The sequence below is a fragment of the Aethalodelphis obliquidens genome, unplaced genomic scaffold, assembly GCF_003676395.1.
Source record: "Aethalodelphis obliquidens isolate GAN/ISIS:26980383/991018 unplaced genomic scaffold, ASM367639v1 scaffold4, whole genome shotgun sequence".
NCBI lineage: Eukaryota > Metazoa > Chordata > Mammalia > Artiodactyla > Delphinidae > Aethalodelphis > Aethalodelphis obliquidens.
This window is the reverse complement of record NW_020837948.1, coordinates 71934016-71946674: the sequence shown is the minus strand read 5'-3', so window position 1 is coordinate 71946674 and position 12659 is coordinate 71934016. Positions and strand designations below refer to the sequence as shown.

The following is a 12659-nucleotide window of genomic DNA, read 5'->3' as shown; positions in this document are numbered from 1 at the left end:
CCTGGAGTTTTCTTTGTGGACTTTTTTTTTTAAACAAATACAACTTTTTTGATATACAAATATCTCTATCTTCCAGCTATCTACTCTATCTATCTATCTATCTATCTGTCTCCCTTTAGTATATTGTGGTAGGCAGAATAGCCTTCTCCCTAACTCCTTGCAGAGATGTCTGCCTAATCCCTGGAACGTATGAGTAAATTATGTTACACAACACAAGGGCCTTTGCAGATGTAATTAATGTTATGGACTTTAAAATAAGGAGATTAACCTGGATTTTCAGGTGAGTCCAGTATAATGACATCAGTCATTATATTGCTTTAGTCAGAGAGATGTGGCAGAAGGGGAAGTCAAAGATTTGAAGCATGAGAATTGTTGGTTTAAAGATGAAGAAGGCTATATGTCAAGGAAATAGGGACCTCAGTCCTATAACCACAAGCAACTGAATTCTGCCAACAACCTGAAAAAGCTTGGAAGTGGAATCTTCCCCAGAACCTTCAAGTAGGAACCCAGCCCAGCTGGCACATTGATTTTGGGCTTGTAATGCCTTAGCAATATGAGCAGAGGACCTAGCTGAGTTACACTGTGTCTAGATTTCTGACTCGGTAAGTAATAACTGGGTGTTGTTTTAAACATCCATTATGGCAGCAGTAGAAAATTAATTATGCATATATAAAATTTCCTATTTCATCTTGGGTCAGTTTTGGTAAATTATATTTTTCACCAAATTTTTCAAATTTATTGACATAAAATTATTCAAAATATTTTTATTACCTTTTAATTTCTTTAGGATCTATAATGATATCCCCTTATTCATTCCTATTATTGATAATATGAATCCTCTCTCTCTCTCTCTTCCTCCCTCCCTCCCTCCCTCTCACCAGTCTTACTAGATATTTATCCATATTATTAATGTCTTCAAATAACCAACTTTTGCCTTTGTTAACTTTTTTGTTGTTTATTTTGTATTGTATTGACTTGGGCTTTTAGAAAACAACTGTGTTCCTTGTATAATACTTTAGCATAACCCTTTTGTTTATCAGGCTTAAATTATTGATTTAGAAATTTAGATCACTGAGTTTAAATGTTTCTTTTTAAAGAATAAACATAGTATTTACAAAGATAAATCTTTACTACTTTAGTAGTTGACTCCCACAAATTTCTGAGTATAGTATTTGCATTATATTTTATTTCAAACTATTTGCTTCTTTTCTTGTGGTGTTTTCCTTAATTAATGGGTTTAGAGGTATGTTGTTTAATTTCTAGATAACTGGGTATTTTTCAGATATTTTATTGATACTGATGTCTAATTAAATTCTCTTGCTACCAGAGAACATATTCTTCTTTTTTTTTTTTTTTTTGCGGTACGCGGGCCTCTCACTGCTGTGGCCTCTCCCGTTGTGGAGCACAGGCTCTGGACGCGCAGGCTCAGCGGCCATGGCTCATGGGCCCAGCTGCTCCACGGCATGTGGGATCTTCCCGGACCGGGTCACGAACCCGTGTCCCCTGCATCGACAGGCGGACTCTCAACCACTGCGTCACCAGGGAAGCCCCAGAGAACATATTCTTTAAGATTTCATTCTTTTGAAATTTTTTTAGACTTGTTTTCAGGCTAGTGTCTGGTCTAACTTCATGAACATTTCATGTGCACTGTGAATGCTGCATGCATCAGTTGTAAGGTATAGTGGTCTGTAAACATCAATTAGCTCATGGTTTTGTGTGGTGTTGCTAAGATCATCTACAACCTTAGTGATTTTGGTCTAGTTATTCTATCAATTACTGAGAAAAAGGTTTTAAGATCTCCAACTATGGTAATCAATCTTTCCATTTTTTTAGTTCTTTCAGTTTTGCTTTATATATTTTGAACTCCTTTATTAGGGAAACACACATTTGTAATTGTTGTGTCTTCCTGAAATTTTTTCCTTTTTATTATTATGAAATGTCCTTTTTTATTTTTGGCAGTGCTCCTTGTCTTAAAGTCTATTTACTCCATATTAATACAGACACTCTTGCTTTCTTAATAGTGTTCTCATGCATATATATATATACACACACACACATGTATATGCCTGTATATATATGTATATATACTATATTCCTTAAAGCTTTAACTCTGCAGAAACAATATGCCTTTTCCAACACCAGCATGTTTGAGATTGGTTTGAAGCATTATGTTAGTTTTATTGGAGTCATGAAATATTCTTCTGTCCACTAAACAATGAAACCATAAGAGTGAATGCACTAGGTCTTCAGTCACCTAGTGACTGGTAAAAAGTCAGGGTCAGTAGTTCCCTGATGAACTCTTCAGTAAGCTGATTGGATTGGGTCTAGCATTAGGAATTTAGCTCTAGCAGGCCTAAAAGAGTCTCATTTTGTGCCTACTTGGCCTCCTAACTGAGAAAACCCTGGAACCATAGTCACTTTGCTCCTACACTGTCAACTTTTCATGGTCTGGGAACCCAAATCATAATGTAACTTTAAGAGGTGAGGCACTGATCCTCTCATCATGAGTCTACCTGCTTTTAGTTTAATTACTTGTTAGTTGTCCAGAGCGGCTCAGATGCATGCCTGAGTCTCATAAGCTAGAGACTCTTCCTAGTCAACACAGTGAGTGATTCCTGCTAAAATAGCCATAGCTTGAAGAGCCTTAAAGATCTTGAGGAAAGAGCATGTTAAGTACCAATTAGCAAAATATGACTCCCACGTGACACTTATATATGGTGTTCGCAGTAAAAGACAGTTTTTCTTTCAAATGTTTGATTCACTGAACACCTGTCTGAGTAGCAGGACTGATGAAAGGAGACAATGGAAACACAGCACACCTGTGCATGTGAACATTCTTTTGTAAGTGTGCTTGGGCGGGCTTGTTCTTTGTAGTAAATAATAGTAGCAGTAGCTTTTGAATGAAAAGTAGGGACAATTATAACTAGAAAAGTGGCTCTGTAAGTCATTCCATTTGCACAGTCTGGAAACACAGACATGTAGACTGCTAGCCCACCGAGATCCTCAAGAATGGTCCCGATAGTCCCTTTGTCTCATAAATGTGTGGACCATGGGGTGTTTGCCCCTGTACATGACCTACCTCAATGACTGGAGGAGGGGAAGAGAAATGTCGAGATTTAGAAGGAATGTATAGCAAATCTCTGGAGGCATTTTTCAAGGCCTTAAATATTTAAAATTCATGTGAAATATTTTTTAAATGTTTAATGTTCTAAAAATGTTTAATGATGAAATTTTGAGGGGAAACACATGTTAATATTAAAATTTAGTTTTTTCCCCCCACTGGGGATTTTTAGAGTATTTTACTATGTGTTTTTAAGAGAGGTTTTCCTTATACCACATAGTACTGGGTACGTCTACTGTTTAATTTTTATTTTCTTCTCAGGAAGAGATATTCTTCATTTTGTGGTTTCAGTTTAGACATTGGCCTCCTATAGCTGTTGGGTGCTTTCTTATGGAGTGGAGGGAAGAAAAATCTAATTGTGTGTTATTTTTAAAAATGACTAATGAAGAAAGGCAGGGCCACGCACCACAGAGCTGAGTAGAGCAGAGTTGCGTGTGCTGTGAGAACAGGATTGCTACCTCTCACTAGGCTGTACTTCCTCTGGGTCTGACGGGGAGCTCACAGTGAGTTGTATCACTGGTCCTCAGAAGGTCTGGCTCCTCCCAGGGCAGAGATAATACATTTCTCAGAATCCAGCTTGTCTGTGCAGGCTGAGCATTTTAGGGTATAGACCGTCTGTGCTGAGTCAACATTCTGGTGAGATCAGCTGTCCCCATCAGTGGAAGGGGTGACTGGTGAAGACCACAGCTGGTAGAGAGCACTAAGATTCCATTTCCTGTCCCACAGATCAGAGCTTAAATATCAGATTACTTAGTCTCCTTGTATGTACGTCCCTGAGGCCTTCACAGCAGACATGGGCCCTGGATTCCCTGCGGACATTTGTTAATCCAATAAATTCCAAACGTGACTGGTCAAAAGAGCCACAAGGGGAGCTTTAACAATTTGGATACCTGACCCCACCTTGAATATTCTAATTTTGCAGAATTCAGGTGGAGTTTCCCAGGTTTGGAAATCTTGAATCTAGTGAATATTTAGTTTTGTATTCCTGAATAAAAATATATCCAGCTCTAGAAAGCGGATATTTGAGAACACAATGTCTGGTATTTCTTGCTACCAAGAAATGATGAGAAAGCATATGTATATTTTATCCATATTCATGAGAAACGTTTTAAAGGATTCTTTACATTTCGTTGCTAAGAGAGAGGCTCTTTCATTTTTATAAATTGACATCTGCATATAGGAAGTGTGAATGCCAAGAATGTTTGATGACTTTTTTATATTTTAAACTTAATTTTGTTTTAAAGAAGTCATACGTGGGGAAGATGGTTGCTTGGCTCTACAGGGTCAGAGAGAGATGTGGGACTTGGATTTTCAGCTAGTCCTCCTGTTTGCATGCCCTAGAAACACCTCGCGTGACCAACATCTCAGCTTGCTTGTTTTAACACTGAAAGTTCTGCTGTGCACCATGAAACCCCACAGTCCTTGGCAAACGAGGAGAGTTGGTCACTCTAGCCACACCCCGTGATCAAGACACTTGATGTCTCCAATCCCAAGGCCATCCCAAGTTCTACAGGGTAAGGGCTTTTGTGGACTTCCCTAGCAGGCCTAGGATTCCCCTTTCCCCAGTCATGCACTTCCAAATCCCGAACTTTTGTTGACCTTTCTTTTCTACTTTTCTTTGTCTATCTGGAATTTTACTTTTGTGAATACCCTTTGCCATTATTTTAGAGAGGTATTAGCAAATGCTGGAAATAACCATCATGTATGCAAGATACTGTTTATTTATTTATTGTGGGGTTTAAAAATTTTTTATTTCTATTGAGATAGAATTGAAATATAACATTGTATAGGCTTAAGGTGTACAACACTTTGATTTGATGTTTATATATTACAGTATGGTCACCACCGTTGTGTTAGCTAACACCTCTATTTTATCACATAATTATCGTTTCTTTTACATGGTGAGAACAATTAAGTTCCAGTCTCTTAAAGACTTTGAAGTTCATAATTCAGTATTGTTGTCTATAATGATATTGTGGGCTTTGATGATTTATCAAATTCCACATCAGAAATTAGGTTAAATTTTACCTAAGACCTACTCTAAGGCCCTATAAGAAGAAAGCTTCCCCATAATTATTAGGAGTTAGTTCCTGGAGCGCCCTTTCTTTTCTTTTCAAATTTATTTTATTGAACTATAATAGATTTACAATATTGTGTTAATTTCTGCTGTACAGCAAAGTGATTCTATTATACATTTATATATATTCTTTTTCATATTCTTTTCCATTTTGGTTTTTATCATAGGATATTGAATATAGTTCCCTGTGCTATACAGTAGGACCTTGTTATTTATCCATTCTATATATAATAGTTTGCATCTGCTAATCTCAAACTCCCAATCCATCTGTACCCCACTCTCCCTCCCCCTTGGCAACCACACCTCTGTTTTCTGTCTGTTTCTTTTTCGTAGATAAGTTTATTTGTGTCATATTTTAGATTCCACACACAAGTTATATCATATGGTATTTGCCTTTATCTTTCTGACTTACTGACTAGTTTGATAATCTCTAGGTCCATCCATGTTGCTGCAAATGGCATCATTTCATTCTTTTTTATGGCTGAGTAGTATTCCATTGTATATATGTACCACATCTTCTTTATCCATTCATCTGTTGATGGACATTTAGGTTGTTTCCATGTCTTGGCTATTGTGAATAGTGCTGCTATGAACATAGGGGTGCATGTATCTTTTTAAATTATAGTTTTGTCTGGATGTATGCCCAGGAGTGGGATTGCTGGATCATATGGTAACTCTATTTTTAGTTTTTTGAGGAACCTCCACACTCTTTTGCATAGTGGCTGCACCAATTTACATTCCCACCAACAATGTAGGAGGTTTCCCTTTTCTCCACACTCTCTCTAGTATTTATTTGTAGACTTTTTTTTTTTTTTTTGCGTTATGCGGGCCTCTCACTGCTGTGGCCTCTCCCGTTGCAGAGCACAGGCTCCGGACGCGCAGGCCCAGCAGCCATGGCTAATGGGCCCAGCCACTCAGCAGCATGTGGGATCCTCCTGGACCGGGGCACAAACCCGCGTCCCCTGCATTGGCAGGCGGACTCTCAAGCACTGTGCCACCAGGGAAGCCCTATTTGTAGACTTTTTGATGATGGCCATTCTGACTGGTGTGAGGTGGTACCTCATCGTATTTTTAATTTGCATTTCTCTAACGATTAGTGATGTTGAGCCTCTTTTCATGGGCCTGTCGGCCATCTGTATGCTGAGCACCCTTATTAGTCCAATCCCAGTTTCCATAAAAGTCCACCCACACCCAAGGGTTTCATGAGTTAGTAACTCTCCAAATGTGACCGGGTAGTGGGCGGTGTCATATGACAGGTCACATCACAGGGTGTACGGCCACTGGCCACATTTCCCTCCCCACAGCCTCTCCAGACCACAGAAGACTTCTATCTTTGCCACAGGTACTCAGGGTCTCAGCTTCTGTCCCCAGACGTGTTTTGATGAATGCTCTTTGTTCCATGACACAATATTTGAAATGAGAGAGTAAATGTAATGTGTTTACTTTGGTAATTATGAAACTCTACAGAGTGGGAGTATTGGGTATCAAAGCCTCTTGTCCTCTAAAGCTAGGAAATGAGAGGGAACATGTCCTATAAAATCAAACATTTCCATTTCAGAGAGTAGCAACAGTGGGAGTTGGGAGGAAGTGAGTGGCTTGTGTATCATTTCAGTATAACAAGAGGAATAACAAAGACGATAATGGATGCTCTATTCAAGGACTTCACACGTGCCAGCAATTTTACTTTGAAGATCCCACTATTATTCCTATTATTTCTATTTTCTATTTCTCCAATAGATGAGGAGATTGCAGCTTAGAATATTTAAAACAAAAAAAAACCTTGCCCAAGTTTGCACAGGTAACAGACCTAGGATTCCTTCTTAGGAATCCTGACCCAAGAGATTGTGCTCTTTACCTACACCCACATTACACCAAGAATGTGGAATGCTCTTTTTCACAGATGTGTCTGCTGCACATACTTTCAGACCCGGTAGAAAAGAAGCAGAATGGTGTTTCCCTAGCTCTCTTCCCACTGTGCTTATAAAGCCTGGGTTACCAGCAGCTAGGTGATCACCAGCACCCCAGGACTGCACTAATGACCCTCTAGCTTCAGCATCCATGAAGATGTACAGGAGCTACTGGGCAGGGCTCTGCTTCATGGCAGCTGTCAGGGTTGCATCACTGGAGTCTGGAGAGCTCTCCCAGCCACCGTGGTTCCCTTCACAGCGGACCTCGCTCGCACTCTTGTCTGTGTGATCTGGGTGGCCCCTTCACCAGCTGCTGCACAGCCCTCTACAGGCTCTCCCTGCCGGGAGCCCTCAGTAAGCACACTAGGAGTTGGGGTGAAATGTAGTGTGGGCTGAGAACACTGGTCTGTGATACTAATAGGAACCAGTTTTATATGGTTTGGTAAAATTCATTTCCTTTTTCTTGACACTGTAGTAACAAACATGTACAGACATCAAAGGAGTTGCAAAAACCATTATAATGAACTTTAAAATGTATCAAATTTAGAGCATACCTCTCTTCAACAAAGGAATGGATATTCTTCTAGAAGCAAAGAAAAGAAGGACCCATACCTCTTTCAATATTCTCTGTGATTGAAGGCTGAGACTTGTTAGTTTGATGAAGGGAAGAGTGAAGTAGCTGAGCTGCATGTCTGTAATTCTTGCTTTTAAAATTTTATTGGAGTGTAGTTGACTTAAAATGTTGTGTTAGTTTCAGATGTACAGCATGGTGGTTCAGTTATACATATACCTATATTCATTCTTTTTCTTTTCCCATATAGCTTATTACAGAATATTGAGTAGAGTTCCCTCTGCTATACAGTAGGTCCTAATCCATTTGGTCCAGGTCATGAAGGCACAGTCAGTACGCAGACAGAGGGATCAGGATAACGACCTACTGAAAAACAAGGACCTCCCCCTCTACTTTAGCTTCCTCTCAAATACTCTTAATTTCATCCTTAAAATGGGGATAAAAGCTTTGAGTTTTCTGTCCAGTACAGAGGGTGCTTGGAAGTGGTCACTCCCATTCTCACACAAGAAAAAAGCTGAACAAACTGAAAATGAACAACTCTTCTTAGATCATTGGAAAAGTGGGGTCACGGGGAAGACTGCTGCCCTGCAAATTGGAGAGACAAATAGGCAGACACAGAGAATCACAATTTACTGGAATAGAAACCTTCACGGGGATCAGTACTAGGGTAGGAAAACCTAAATGTAATTGATGAAGAAAATGTAGACTGTAATTGATGAATTGCTGGAGGCTCAGTGTGGACAAGTCTAAGACATAAAACTCCAGAGGGCCTCACACTTTTGTGAATATTACCTTCAGGAGGTCTATTAAGTTCTCATAGTGAAGGTTGGAGAAAAATCTGCTCATGCTTCTGGCAGGGGGCTGGGGAAGGTAGCCATTCTGAAATACACTCAGCATTCTGTTCCTCTAACAGGGGGGTGCTAAGAGTTAGATTCTGAAATCTGGGGACAGTGAGAGGATGAGGTGTGATAATATGTGTAAAGCAGAGTACAGTGTCTGTAAGAGCTGTTGTTGCAGTTATTGTACCACTTTCCTGTGCATTAGCCAAGTGTTATCCACATGGACTAAAGAAGCTATGCATGAAATAGAGGTCCAGACGCAGACTGAAAGGAGTTCTGTGAAACTGAGCTTGAGGGATACCCTTAAAACATAGAGCAACTTGCATCCTGGAAACGTTACCATCATTTGGCATACCATCATATACATTCTCCAGGAGTCCCAAGAAATATAGTAGTTAGTCAATCCCTGCTAACATAAAAGGAGACAAAGACGATTTCCAATTGCTGCCCTACTTTCCAGGCCCTTTACTTCAGAGGCCAGGGTTAGAGTTTAAGTCTTCTAGTGCCTTGGCTGCTTCCAATTCCCTGGACAGCATCCTTTCAGCTGGATGGTGATGTGTCCGCAGTGATACAAGTAGTGTTTATTGCTTCTCAGCTGGCTCTTGCCAGAGCAAACAGTAGCAGACACATGGAGAAACTGCTGGCCAGAGACTGCAAAGAGAATCACAATTCCAATCCACCCTGAGAAACAAACAGGGAGACAGGCAACCAAGCGCAGATGAGACCTTCACTACGAGAAACCACCAGGGGCCAGATGACATGTGTTTGGAAATCCTATCTTTTAATATTTTCCTTCTTGGTTTTAAAATTTAGTCTTTACTTTGGAGCTCTCAGGAATAACTCCTCTTATTACCTTTTTCTTTTCTTTTCCCCTAGGTAACAACAATTGAGATTTGAAACTACTTTACATATTTCCACACTTCCCATACATATGTCCCATCCTTGCTTTCACTCTTCCAATTTCAAAGAATTGCATTTCATTTTCTGGATAATTTACCCTCGTTCTTTCTCCCACTGACCCTCAGGATGTTATCAGTAATAGTAGATGGAACATAGTACATTTAAAATGACTTCTTTTTGTTTTTCTCATCAGATGCACAGATGGCTTAGTATAGTTTAGATTCTTAAGCACCCAAGGGAATCCCTGCAAATAATTTGCTTTTCTCATTTATTTGGAAAAGCTAATGTCAAAAATTCTGAAGAAGGCTATGGTTACGTGTGTTAGTCAAAGGTAATCTGCTTGGTCCCTGGTCAGTAGGACTTCTGGGGAGACTAGAATTGAAATTAAAAATGACACATCAATTAAATCTATGATCTGTTCACCTGCTACTGAACCAAGGCACACCTAGAGGGATAGCACAGTGGCTTTGCAAGGCACCAACTCCCAGAGGTTAAGGATTTGCTTCAAACTTGCTGAGTTCCTTAATGACATATTGTAGAGTTCATCCATAGATTTCTGTATTCAGCAAGGTAAAAAAAAATTTCATTGTGATTTGTCTACAAACTGATTAGCATTTTGATTAGCATCTTAAGTGAGGATATGAAATGCATACTGATCAAACTTAGGAATGAGACAAATCTGGAAGGGATAACTAATATTTTTGATGAAAGGACAAAAAGTTATCAAAACAGAATGGAATTGTAAATCAAAACAAACAAAAGGAAATGTAATAGAGTACATAATAAAGGTTGACACTTCCATTAAAAAAAATAAATTGCCGAGGCATAGGATGGGGTTAGGGGAGACCTATGTTTATAACAGTGAATGTGAAAAAAGTGCTGAGCATTTGAGGAGACTTTATTGTGAAGACAGATGTGATAGGACATGAGAATCTCATTTCACTCTGCAACGACCAGATAAATATCTGGAATATTGTGACCAATTGTGGGAACCATGCATGGGACTTTGACATCTGCAGAGATGTCCCCTTTAACCTGGAAGACGTGTGGGATTTTTCAGACATGTCCTGGGTGGAGAAAGGGGCTAAAGCAGTTGAGATTATCCAGGCAGGAGGAGAGAAAGCTTACGGAGCTGTGATTGGGAAAGGAATCAACTCTTTTGATTCATAGGCAGAATCTGGAGCACATGGACAGAAGCTACAGGGAAGTAGATTTTAACTCAAATCTAAGGAAGAAATTTATAACAATTGCAGTTGTTCAGCAATGAAATAGGCTGCTTCACAGCCTAGCAAACTTTCTGTCACTCGCTTTGAAGGGCTGGGCTAGAATACCAATGACAAGAGGGACACTTGGGGATGAGTAGGAAGGAGGGCTTCGCTGAAGAGTCTTTCCCACTCTATGATTCTTTTTTTAAAAATTAATTCAAGATTAATGCAATTTAAAGGGTTTCTTATGTATGTTTTATAAAATCCTGTTTGCTCTCTGGGAGGTTCCTTCATGCCCACTCCTGTTTTCATATTTTCCCATGAAAATTTTGGAGACATTCACATGACTTAGTATTTAGAACTGTTAGTAAATTTACATAGTGACTGTCTATATGTTCCTTTGACATTCATATGCTATCAAATTGCTTCATCTTTTTTTTTAATTGGAGTATAATTGATTTACAATATTGTGTTAGTTTCAGGTGTACAGCACAGTGAATCAGTTATACATATACATATATCCACTCTTTTAGACTCTTTTCCCATGTAGGTCATTACATAATATTGAGTAGAGTTCCCTGTGCTATACAGTAGGTCCTTATTAGTTATCTGTTTTATATATAGTAGTGTGTATATGTCAGTCCCAATCTCCCAATTTACCCCCGCCCCCAGTAACCATAAGATTGTTTTCTACATCTGTAATTCTATTTTGTAAATAAAAATTGCTTCATTTCTATTCTCAGCAAGATTCAGGCAGTCTACTTCTCCATTCTCTAAGCCAGGATTTATTTCATTATTCTAAAGTTTATGAAACACATATGTTCTGAATACACATCTTTGGGGCTCTCTGTGAATACTTCTGGGGATATAAATCAGGAAATAATTTAAAGAAACCACACACCATCTTCAAGAAGAGCAGGTTAGCAAACTCTTCTGATTAATCCCTTGGAGGATCTAGATCCACAAATCCACCAGCCTCATGCCCCATCATCCTCGGTGCTCCTACCACCTTCTTTGCTGCTAATACAGCTGGTATAATCTGTCCTTAAAATTGAACATCTTCTATTTCTCATGCTGGAGAAAACTCCAGTATGGTTTTCTCTATCTAAATCTCTACAATTACCTTTAAAAAGTACATACAATGATGATGTCTATATTTCCGCAGGTTTTGGAGTTGGTCTAATTTTGCACTAGGACTTGTGATTGATAGCGGCTTTCTTTATCACATGTTCTTTCAAGGAAGCCTAGAAATCCACAGGACTCAGAATCCCACCTCAGGGTAATGGTAGGCTGTCAGGCTGAGAAAATGAGCAGCTCTAGGAAACTTGTAGAGTCTATTTTCTAACTGTGGCTTAGCTGAACATGCTTAATCCAGAATGTAGTATCTGGGCTGCTTCATATAAAAGGTGGTAAAAGATCTTCCTAACAAAGGTCATTTGCAGGCCTGGTTGAACTTAGCACCTCCATAAGGGGGGAATCTTAATTGGTGAAAGGCTTATGTCTGTAGGAATAGGAATGTCAAATGAAATAGTTACCTGGCTTTCTGGGGTGTCAGAAGTCATCAGAGCAAGACATCATTGTTCAAACTGAAAGTCAAGAATTATAATCCTATTTTTGTTCTTGGTGGGCTGCTTGTGCTGGGGGAAGTTTACCTTAGCACGCAGACTCCAGGACCAGAAAGGAAAATGATGATATCTGCCTGTTTTACTGGCCCAGTTTTTCCCACTGGCAGACAATCATTACAAGGTATATTTACTGAAGACAGCAATGTGGTTACATGGACTTAAAAAGAGAAATGCTTAAACTTATATTTAATAAGAAATGAAATGAAGTCAGAATGTTTATTGCCCTTAAATTTCATAGTATATACAGATTTTCTTTTTGCCTTTATTCTTGCTCATATTATTGTGTTCTCCTACTGGCAGTGAGTATTTGTAGAAAGGGAATACGTTATCACCCCATCTCCCCTTTTCTTTTTCCCTCAGTTGTCTTACACACACACACACACACACACACACACACACACACACACACACACA

At 39.2% G+C, this 12659-nt stretch overlaps 1 protein-coding gene across 1 annotated transcript in view; it reads left to right on the top strand.

Annotated features, from left to right (window-relative positions):
* The first annotated feature begins 416 nt into the window (after nt 1-416).
* The window catches only part of RAB3C (RAB3C, member RAS oncogene family), a 289518-nt gene continuing 277275 nt past the window's right edge, over nt 417-12659 (top strand). Inside the window, exon 1 of the mRNA XM_027101072.1 lies at nt 417-602. The gene's annotated coding sequence lies outside the window, so the exon portion shown is untranslated. The remainder of the gene's footprint in view (nt 603-12659) is intronic.